Source organism: Notamacropus eugenii, chromosome 7, assembly GCF_028372415.1.
Source record: "Notamacropus eugenii isolate mMacEug1 chromosome 7, mMacEug1.pri_v2, whole genome shotgun sequence".
Classification (NCBI taxonomy): domain Eukaryota; kingdom Metazoa; phylum Chordata; class Mammalia; order Diprotodontia; family Macropodidae; genus Notamacropus; species Notamacropus eugenii.
In genome coordinates, this window is record NC_092878.1 from 100,568,507 (window position 1) to 100,580,966 (window position 12,460).

General features: G+C 33.0%; 1 protein-coding gene across 5 annotated transcripts in view; it reads left to right on the top strand.

Moving 5' to 3' along the window:
* The window catches only part of TENM3 (teneurin transmembrane protein 3), a 3,393,579-nt gene that overhangs the window by 2,818,088 nt on the left and 563,031 nt on the right, over window positions 1–12,460 (top strand). The gene's annotated exons all lie outside the window — the stretch shown is intronic.

A 12,460-nucleotide genomic window follows, 5' to 3' on the forward strand; every position in this document is an offset into this window, starting at 1 on the left:
ATCATAGCGTCATTTTATGTATCTGGGAAGAACACGTGACAAAAGATACATTTCTCTTAAGTATTTAATATAAACCATGAACTCAAGGGCCGAATGTAATTATTAATGCTTTGTATATAAAATGCATTAAAATGCAGAGAGAAAGAAAGATAACAAGGAGACTGTATGAATTGCTGTTTCTGGCTTTTAGTTTTGATTTTTTTTCTTTTTTTTTTTTACTTGGTAACCTTGTTGGCTTTGCTCTGCAATAGCAAGACTTAATAAGTATTGTCAGATTTCAGAATCTTCAGTTTCAACTAGTGCTGCTTCCTGTATCTTCTTAAAGTCAAATTTGACCCTTTTCTTGCCTTATTATATGTGCTATCACATATATGTACTAGCACATATATGTGCTATTATATGTGCTTATATCAAGATCATCTTAATCACCACTGTGATATTTTCCTAAAATGTTTCCATGTAAAAGTGTCCTTGCCTGGGTTGAAATACAAAATTGTTACTATAAGAAAATAAAATAAAGCATGGTTCTTTTGATAAAAGTAACTTGAGAGATAAAAATAGACTATCTAGTTTTTTCCCCTAAAAAACGTTATCAGAGACAGCTGGTAGTGCAATGGATAGAGTACTGGAGCTGGAATCAAGAAAACATGAGTTCAAATATGACCTCAGATAATTTCTGGATGTGTGACCCTGGGCAAGTCACTTAACCTGTGTTTGCTCCAGTTTTCTCATCTCTAAAATGCAGATAATAATAACACCTAGCAGCTGGGAGGATCACACAGAATATTATTTCAAAAAGTGCTTAGCATAGTACCTGAAACATAGTAGGTGTTAAGTAAATAGTTATTACCCTTCGTTACCAGGGTTATCTGGATTAATCCAAGGGATGTATTCACATGGATTTTCATGCTGAAATTCAAAGACCCTAATTCTAACTATATAAATAGATTAAATAAAAATTCTCCCCCTCTTCCTCTCCTTAGAGACATACACACATGGTACTCTGGTTTCATTCAAATCACTTGCTCCTAAATTTTATGACCACATTTTAAAGTGTTAGGAATGCCCGAGAAATGATAACTTTTTATTATATTTTTCTTGGATTATCTCTAGCTGATTTTTTTTTTCATATCACTCTACCTCCCCTGCCTCAGCCCCATCTACGTGTATGTTCAGAGAATATGAATTAATTTTGATCTTATCCTTAAAAGTAAAAGAAATGGAGAAAGTTATATTGGCCACTACTGTGATGTAATGTTTTCCAAGATTAAACATAAATAATTTCTCCATTAATAAAACTTAAACATTACAAATTTTGCAGCTTTCTGTTAAACTAATAATATGGTGCTTTCTTTTGCTTGTCTGCTCTGTATGGCATTATATTTTCCACACCTGATACCCCACTCAATTAGCACGGGAATGAAAACACCCCTTTCTAGAGTTATTATAAAGTTCATAGGTGTTTTGTTTTATTTTAGTTTTTAAATTAAATATTTTTTTTAGTCAACAAGCATTTATTTTCTGTTTTGTATTATATTTAGCCTCCCTGGAAAAAAAGAAAAAAATCTTTTTGACAAATAGCTGTAATCAAGACAGACAAATTCCCATATGGACTATATCCAGAAATGTGTCTCACATTCTGCATCACCTTTATTTCAGTTCATGGGCAGTATTTTTCTTTCATCATTGACCCTGTGGAATCATGGTTAATCATTGTCTGTGTTCAATGGTATTTTGGTTTTGAGTCAGATGAAATTGGGGAATTTTGGCAGCTTGAACACGAAATCAAACCATTTAGCCATTTAAGCTCATAAAGTGATGAACATGAACGTATAAAGTTCTCAATGACATTTTGGTAACTCTTTCCCCAAGATCACTTTTTATTAAGTAAACCATCTTCTGCTGCTCCCTAGAACAGGAGTTATCCATCTAATAAACCTTTTGGAGGGATCCTTAGACATCATCTAATCCAGCTCTCTCATTTTACAGGTAAACAAACTGAGAGCAAATGAGGGTGAGCCTTCAAATTACTACCTCTAACTTCTCAGGGTAGCTGGACGTTGTACTGGATAGAGTCCTGGACTTGGAATCAGGAAGACTCATCTTCTTAAGTTCAAATCCACCCTCAGACACTTAGTAACTGTGTGACCCTGGGCAAGTCACTTAATACTGTTTGCCTCTATTTTCTCATCTGTAAAATGAGCCAAAGAAGGAAATAGCTAACCATTCCAGTATTGTTGCCAAGAAAACCCCAAATGGGGTCACAAAGAATTGGACCCAACTTAATAACAATACCTCTAATTTCAGGTCTAGACAACGCTTTTCATTTTAGAGCAGGCCACTTCTGAGACAAATATACTAATGAATCATAGGATTGAGAGTTAGAAGGAACTTAAACAATCATCTGCTCCAACCTCTGTTTTTATGGATGACAAAATCAAAGCTCAGAAATGTTAACTTCTTAACCAAAGCCATATAAATAACAAGGAACAGAGTGAGATTTGAACTCAGATCCTCTGACTCCCAACATTCCTTTCCCATTGCATCATGATAATTAGCTATTTCATATACATCCCTACAGATATATATCAAAGATTTTAATAAAGATTAGCACCTACCTCACAGGGTTATTATGAGGATCAAATAAGATAATAATATCTGTAAAACATTTAGAACAGTGCCTGGTACGTAATAAGCATTTAATAGATACATGTTCTCTTCCCCCTTCAAACTGATTAGGTATAGACTCAGATTTTTATGATAAATCATAAGAAATAAGCTTTTCTTTGAAGTCATCAAGATGCACAAAAATGGGAGGGAAGCATGAATTTCTAATGGGAGCATTTACTTGAAGTTATGATTTTGACACTGGGTCATTAAACAACAAGAAGCCATTTTTTAAAAAAAGAAATTCATCTTTGTTATATATTCTAGTTTTCTCTGTATTAATATGCTTTCAGTACAAAATCTCACTCTTCTGAGGAATATTTTTCAAAAATATTTCCCATTTTAGGAGCAATTCTTTCTCCCTTCAATTACTGTCTTCATATAGACTCACATCTGTAAACATTAAAATGTCAGACATTCCTAACATGAAGTTTAATCTGATGCCTATTCATTATGACTGCTGACATTCAATGGACTTCTCTAACCCTCTTCTTTTGCTTTCTTTTTCTGAAGTCATTTATTTCTTCAACAGGACCCTCCTTTCTCATCTGCTTTCTCCATATTCTAATTTATACTCACTCTCCTTGGAAAGGGGTGTGTATGTGTGTGTGTGTGTGTGTGTGTGTGTGTGTGTGTGTGTGTGCCGTCTCACCCATTGTAAAAGAAAATAGGTCAAAGGATTCCCCATAATGATGCATCAATAAGAATTTGACTCCAAGACAGTTTCATCTGTGGATTTAAACATTTGATTTATTTTTTTTTTTGGCAGGTGGAATAACTGTGAATATAGATTTTTCCCCCAACATTAGTAAAATTATGCAAGTAGACTGTCTGATGTTCCAGTTACAGCTTCAAAGAAGAGTTTAGTCACCAAAAAAAGGATTAGATTTCATTTATTTATTGATAGGGAGGCCAACAGTCCAAGTGCAGAAGGCGCTAGAACTGCTGTGAGGCTAATGAAATTTTGATGGCCTGTGTATCCCATGAGAGTAAAAAAATATTCCGACCATGTCACAAGTCTCTATATCAGAGGAGATGCAAAACAAGTGATAACATTTATTTTCTCTTGCCCTATACAATTTCCACCAGTCTTGGAAAGGGGAAGAAAAATCATTTTAAAAAATAGTTGACAGCATACATAACATGAGTTTTATGTAGAATTTAAAAAGTAAATCCTGCTTTAAATTAAGGGTGCTAGAGTCATTCCTTCTTTGACATGTATTGATTTTTTGTTCCAAGTCAAGTACCTTGTAACCAGGGCAAGTTACTGGTGATGCAATGATTTATGTCCTCCAATTAATAGTGGTCCTAGTAAGCTGTTGAAATGTGACAAAATAAATGTGATGAGCTCCCAAATCAAAAGGAAAATTACCAGCATGCCTTACATATTTTAAGCTTCTTTCCTGTGCCCAAAGTGTTGACACTGGGATCTTCATTGGATTCTGATGACCCTGTTTTGCAAGTAATCTGACCCCTAACCGAAATGCACATCTCCCAATCTGAACAAAAACAAAGACCTTTTCTGTTGGGATTTAAAAAAAAACAAACAAACAAACAGAAAACCATACCCAAAAGCTGACTTGAAGGAGAATTTTTAAATATTTGCATGTGCATTATGATTTCAGAGCATATGATTTCCTTTCTTTATTCTTTTAATTAAGCAGATCCTCTATAAGAAGAGACCTTTTACTTCAATAAAGAGACCTGCAAATATAGTTCATGGTCTTTGTTGCCTCTTCATTTACTTTCACATTTTCCCTCCTATACTCATAACCACACCTTCTTTTAATTTACTGCAATTAAGCAGAGGCCTATTGAGAGGTGTTGATAATTAGCCCAATAGCAGAAGACTTCAAAGATTTCAGTCTTCTCCTGGCCCCACTGGCCAAAGGAAATTTCCAAAGTCGCTTTCTCCATTGATAGTCTCTTACTTAGGCAGTCAATTAAAAGACCATTTAATTGATGCTCATCAGTTTACACAGTGGAATAAATCATTCTTGAAGTCTTTATTTCTTACCTGGGGGTCTTAGCAATTTACCTGTTTCTGAGAACTCACTAATGCCACACTAATTGGTGCAGACCAAGGTCTTATATAGTGAACCATGATGGCAATGGATTGCTGGAGTGTTGTCAGTATAATGCCCTTGGACTTTTACATCTTGGAAACACTTTTCCAGGAAGCAACTGCCCTTAAAAGAGTTTAGAGAAAATATATTCATGGCAGGAGACACTTAAGGTCTAACAAACTGAATTACTGTAATTATTGTATTTTAAAATAGAAAGGTGTATATTTCCTGAATGAATTACATAAATTATTTTATTAGGAAGATTTAGATCAGCCTATCAAAAAGGGCTTGTAACTATTCTGTAATGCCAATTGCTGAAGTCATGTTATGATTATAGGAGAAGCAGATTAATGAGTTTACAGAAATTGTGGGAATATATGGACCATGATGTTTCCCCCCTTTCTAGGGGGTGGTAAGTATAAACAAGGACTTTTGAAAATGTTGACATTTTTCTCAGATGTCAAAAATTTCCCAAATTCTTGGGAAAAACCCATGGACATTGAACTACCTCATGATTATCTAAATATAATATTCCAACAATGCATACTCAAGTTACTCAATAATTGAGTAACTTTTTAAAAACAATCTTCTTTATGGAGAAAACAATATTTTACTTCTCCTTCAGGTATTGTCTTAGGGTGGTGCTAGGTTAAGTTTCTTGTAAGAGATAGCTTGTGAGCTAAACTTTGAAAGGAAATTAGGGATTTGATGATGCAGAAGTGAGGAGAAAAAAAACATTCCAGGGGATACGAGATTGTATAGCATAATAAGTAATAGCTCAGTTATGAATTCTGTTCGGGGTCTTTAGGAATGTTATGGCAAAAACTTAGACTATAGTTTTTATTTTTGTTTACATACTTTTTAATGATAGAAATGCAGTTTATAACGGTTTGCAGTTATACATACATATACACATACACAACTGCAATTATTTAATAAAATCACTGTACTCCAAAAAAAGTCAGTCTCACATATCTCTAAACCCATATAATTTAATTACTTAAATGCGTGAACCTTTCATTATGCACTGTAGTTTCTAAATATGATTTCAGAAGTATAGGTCACATTTCTGCAGCTTTTTCAGATTTATATAGTGCTTTTCGCATAACAAGCTACTGAGTTACAGATTGACTCTTTTCTCATGGTATTGATATGGGATCCTCAATATGTACATAGATAATCCTGATAAAGATTTGATGACAATGAGGAAGTCAGCACTTGTTTGCTTTTTTAAAAAAAAAAAATGATGATGTTTGTCATCTTTCCATTATCTTAGAATCTCCTCTTTTACCAGTCTTGATAATTGATTCCTGAGTTCCTTTAAAGTCCTATCATTTAAAGTATGAATTTCTACTATGTGTCTTTGATGGGATTTAACTGCTCTTCCTTCCTTCTGATCTACTTGAGTGATAGCTTTAATTCTTTATAAAGTCTATCAGCTATAGAAATAATGGGATCTAAGGTTAATGATTCTACTGTAATCAGTGATGAAAATGCTTCACTACAGAAATATGTAGCTAAATCTGTTTCATTTCACATCTACTTGTATTCCTTCCAGTTTCACTGATAAATATTTTTATGGTAATCTACACAACTTTGGTCTCATATCAAGCTTTCTATCAGCTTTTCTTCTCCTCACTACTTTCCATCACTTTGTGAAGAAATGCTACCTTTAATCTTCCTTCCCACTTTTTTAAAATGTGCAAATGCCCTTGTATTCTTAAACAGTACCAGTATTCTATATTATTATTATTGTTACCCTATATCTTGGACCAAAACAGATAGTAAAATTAGCCCAGAACTGCAGGGTAGGAATACAATGGCCTGGCTTGGAGATCTTCCCCTAGGTTGTTTAACATTCCCTGATTATCAATACATCACTCTGTCTTTTGACTATTTCTGGCTCTCCTTATAGAAATCATCCATTTCTATTTCCAGTGATACATTTTCTTCTCTCTGGAAGATTTACAAGACTTACCCAGAATGAGAAGACTGGCATAGCTTGTTACTTTCACAATTGAATAGAGAGAGTGGCCTTAAAAATGATTTCATGGATCAATTGCAGCCATAAAGTATGTTTTAAGTATAGACAAAATCTCCATTACATATATGAAGAAACTGAGACTCAGATTTCAATGGCTTGCCAAATGTCACATAGATCAGGGATTCTTAAACTTTTTCCCCTCAAAACCCCTTCAGCACTTCTTAAACTATGGGTCATGACCCCATATGGGTCATAGAGAGTAGGAATTAGAACTAGTACTTAATCTTAGTTTTACCTCTTTTCATTATGCCATCTTGCCTCAAACATTTAATTATAACTCATTAAGAGCAGTGATTGGAAGTGGCTGACAGATAAATTTTGGTTTGAAGTAACTAGAAGAAATGATGCTCTGAACATCAGAGATATCCAAAAGTAGTTCCAACTCACTATCCAATAGTGAGTTCTCCTCATCACCAGAGGTTTTAAAGCTATTGATTAGGGATGAGTAGAAGGTAAAGGAGATTATTTGCTAAGGTATTATGTGGATGGGATGTCTTCTACAAGTCTCTTCCATCTCTGACATTCTATAATCTAAATGAGATTCTGATCAAAATGGAAAAGAATAGAATAACTCATCCTAAAGACTATAGAACTTGCTACTAAAATCATTAGTGTTTGAAATGTCCTATATACTCTCCTCCTTTTAAATCCTTAAAAGATTTTTCAGAAAACTTAGGACAAATTGTGACTCCTCGAGCAAACGTATTAATTCTTATTGAATCCACCACCTTGTTTCTTTGTGTTCATACGTAAAATGTAATGAATAATACAGCTCATCTCTGAGGAAATTGTAAATGTGTACAGTTTAACTACAGGTTTAAAATAGAAATAAATCATGCTATGTCCATATCAAAACTGATCACCTGGGTGTTTTTCATTTTGATTGTGTTTTTTTATATCCTTAAAAAAAAGTGGTAGCAGTAAAATTGTTTTAATTGATAAATTAAATTAACTTATTTAATTAATTGAAGCACAACACGAATGCTGAATCAGATTTATTGACTGGAGCACCCAGAAAGCTGAATCCCAGTACAACAAAACCAAATCCATCATAGTAAGCTGAATCCCAGTACAAGAAAACCAAATCCATCACAGTAACCAAGAAATCTATACATATTATCAGACCTTCCCACAAACAAATACTCATAGTCCCAGCTGCCTGCTTCCTCTGTCCATACCAGCTCTGATTATTCTCTAACTATCTCTCAGCTCTGCTCTAGTTCTGCCTCTTCCTGTTCCATGTGACTTGACTCATGTGACTTAGCAGGTCACATAGGCCTATTAATGGATGGGAAAGATTTTCTCATTAAGAAGCAAAATTATATTAACAATAAGCAAAAATGCATTACAAATACACTGATATAATTATCACTAACAGAGAAAAAACTAACAAAAACAACAGATTAGGAGGAGGTTTTTGTTGTTCATTTAAAAGATATTCAAGCATTTGGAGGATAATTTATGGCCTAAAAGACATTTTTTATATTCTCACATTTCAAAAAATTAATCTGATGTCAGAATAATTTTACTTAACCACATAATTATATTATATATCTCCCTCTATATGTGAAAATGGTACCCATAATTATGGAATTTCCACATCTGGAAGGATAATGAAATTTACGTTGAATATTTTCTTAGTAGGTTTGTTGGCATGATTCATTTTTCCCAGAATTAATGCAGTATAAGTAAGTTAAAAGTAAAAAAAAAAAAGAAATATAGTATGATTGTTTTAGACTAACCCAAGCTGAAGTGTGATCTGAACTAAAGGAAAGGCTAAATTAAAATTGTTGCTTTTTTTCAGTTCAGTAATAATACTTCTAGTCTATGACAGTAAGTTGAACAAGGTGAGGAAAGTGTTACCTAGTGAAGATTCTTGGGAAATTTGCTTTATTGACTTCAGATATTCAGAAATTTAGAGAAAGACGATGTCTAATTAATATATTGATTATTTGAAAAGTAAAGAAATGATAGAAACAAAAAGAGACAAAGATTATCTAGTCTAATCCCTTTCATTTTGCAGATGAGGAAACTGAGGAAATAGAGGCAAATTGATTTACCCAAAGTCATAGTTTAGTCATAGTATGATTCTGACCTTATGACCATGTTCTTACACATTGAGATTCAAAATAAAACAAAAGCTATTTAGAGTCAATAAATATTTATTAAGCTTCTCCTTTGTGCCATGCACTGTGCTAAGTGCCAAGGATAATAAAAAGAAAAGTAAAAAGAGTGTCTACTGATAAGAAGCTCACAATCTAATTGGCACAGGGGAGGGGGAGATAAATAACTATAAAAAATATATACAGTATAAATTGGAGGTATATTTATGTACATATATACACATATAAAACTAAAATTCTAAAAGTTCCTTGCATTCTTTTTTACAGTAACATTCCTTCCATTCAGTGCTATAGAACACACTTACAAAGCAAAGGCACACTTTAACCTCTCCATCACCTCCAAATTATTCTAAACTTGAAACTAGTAAAAATCCATACTAATGGTATTTTGGTAATATTGATGGACTCTATCTTCAAAGGCTTTTTAAAACTATATAGACACTATAAATCAATGTTTTATTATTTAATAAGCTTGTATCTACAAAATTAGCAGTTAACAACTTTGAAATATAAGCCAGTAATGACCAGATAATGTAAAGTGTTCATTCCCCACTTTGCTTTGACTTTTGCCAGGGCTAAATTGTGTCAGGGTCCTAAGAAATAAGAGATTAACTGGAATAAATGTTTTTAATACAATGAGCATTGTACAATTATACCCTAATTAATGGTTAAGCTTCTGTATTCTTGACCTTTCACCATTGCTCCTCCCTATACGTAAAACTATCCAATTTTTTTCTGATTTTACCAGTTTTCCCTCTTAAAAAGAAAGAATATATGTATAAATTATGATACATTTATTGTAAAGTGAAATAGTATTATAAAGTATGTGTATGTATAAATTTATACATAAATGTAATATAATATGTATATATTTGCATATACATATTTTTCTTTTTTAAAATGTATTTAACTTATTCCTTTTATCCCTTTATAACAATCATTTAATTTTTCCCCAAACCTCCCTTGTGTAAAAGAAAAATAATACATGAAAATATCGAGCGTAATGACTATATCCTACAATGTACACAACAGCCTTTCACTTCTCTACTGTTAAGGGTGGAGCCGTATTTCACCATTCTCCTGAATAGCCACTGTTTTGTCAGTTACTCAAAATTTTACTTCTTTTTAGTCAGTTTTTCCTTTCCTTTGTTCTAGTCATTGTGTATATTGGTCTCTTGCTTGTGATTATTCTCTTTGTTTCAGTTCATTCAGAACTCCCCATTATTCTCTTTATTAATTAATATAATTAATTCTTATTATTCCATCATTCCTCATCTCACCATTTCTTATTATATAATAATATTCCACCAACTTCCTATTTTTGTCATCTCTGCCAATTTGCATGGAATAAGGCAAAATTATAGGGATTTTCAAATTTTCTTTTTTCTCCCTTAGTGATTTTGGACCTTTTTCCTTACATTGTCATTTTGTAAATTATCTGTATTTGGAGACCACCTGTGGAAATGTGTCTTGAGTTCTATATTTGTGTTACTTTTATTCTAACAGATTCTGATCTATGTTGTACTACAGCAAACATTCTTCATGTAATTTTTAAAAGTAAATTCTACTTTTTAATTTAGTTCACTCCCTCCAACATATATTGAAAATATGTAAGGCTTTGTATTGTAGGGATGGAAAGATGAGTAAAGCACAGCCCCTACCCTCATATGAAGCTACAACAGAATGTCTCATTTCTTTAAAAATAGATACAAGCATGAAAAGGTTTCCTTTAGTCAAATAAGACGAGTCCTAGGTTTAGAGTGTTGTTATCTGGTTAGTAGGTCTGATATAATAGTGATAATAATAGCATGTATGTAGTGCTTTAAAGATTGAAAAATGCTTTATATTTGTGAACTCATTTGATAGTAACTAGATATAAATTTTGTTTAGACACTTATCTGTTTCATCCTCAATATGTCTAGGTTAACTTGCTTTATCTACTTAAACAGTGTGATGACAAAATGAGATTATAGGCATTAAAGTATTTCAATAAATTTAATAACCTATGTAAGCTCTTTACAGAGACTAACTGAAATCCTGAGATTAACCCTCTCATTTGCCACTCCCCCGATAGAGAAACTTAAAAAATATTTTAAAATAACAGTACAAATCCAATTTGCCATCAGTCAGTTGTCCAAAAAAATCCCATTTGAAATACCATAAACACATTAATTTTACAATAACTTACAAAAAATAGACAAGAATGTCAAAGGAGATAAACCAGAAATCTAAGAGAAACATTACCCAGTTGTGAAAAGCGAGTGGTACCTGTGATCCCTCTGTGTCCTTCTTTCAGAGAATCTTACACCAAATTTGGAAGGTATTGACTTGTAAAACATTTCTTCTGACAGACCTGGTGAATATCAAACCAGTCAGTAGGAAACTAGCTTGTCCTTCTGACTGGTTTATATAGGAGTGTTAAAGTTCATAAACAAAGATCTTAAAAATTTTGACATATAGCAGATGGAGACTCCTAGGAGGTTTGAAAGTGCTTAGATGAAATGTCAGCTGGAACAGAACACAAGCATGAAACATACCCCTATAATAAGCTGTCTCGTGTACTACCTACTCAAGTGCCTATGTATAGCATAAGTATGAAAATGTTTAAATGACCTGGTAGGGGAAGAAGATCCCTAGAAACAGAAAAGGTTGCTAGAATTAGTTTGAGAGTTGTTTTCTGTCAAGCATTTTAAAATTAAATGAAGGTCCCCATTCACAATGATAAAACAATCATTCTCCTAATTATAGGTGCTGCAGTAGATAGAGAAGAGCTGAACTTGGAGTTTGTAAGATCTGAGTTCAAATTCAGTGCCAGATACTTATTAGTATCCATGACTCTGGGAAAGTCACTTATCTGCCTCAGTTTCCTTCTCAGTAAGATGGGGATAGTAGTAGCACCTACCTCCTAAGGTGGTTGTAAAACTGAAGTGTGGTCATCTTGGTAAAGCTCTTTGAAAACCTTCAAAGACTAAGTAAATGCTAGCTATTGTTGTTGTGTTATTATTACCGTTTCTCCTAATAGCTCTCATTTAGATAGCACTTTGAGGTTCATCCTTGTAAGAGAAGACCAAATCGACCGATTTAGTTTTAGACAAAGTATCAATTACTACGAAGTACAAACTGATCAGTTTTTAAGTGTAACAATTTCATTATTGACACAATGAAGTTGTGTAACGTCCACTGAATATACTTAATAAAACAACAAAAGTTTCCATAATAAGCCAACAGTAGCAATCTGTGCTATTCAACCTCAACTAAGAAATGAATGAGAATTTTAGGGAAAGTCTAGTAAAAAAAAATTACAGTTTTTGGTAAGTAGCAATGAATAAGATTCTATTTGATGGAAAATGCCATCTAAAATTGTTGAATAATACATAATTAGTGACTATTGATATAACGTACACCCCATGGGCTCTCCAATGAGTTATAGTTGATGAAGAGACATTTTTATGTGATATTAGACATGTCAGAATTTGTCATTGAGCTCTACGTTTGGTCAAGAAGGAATTTATTTCAATCCAGCAATCATTTTTTAACCATCTATCATGTGTAAGACAACA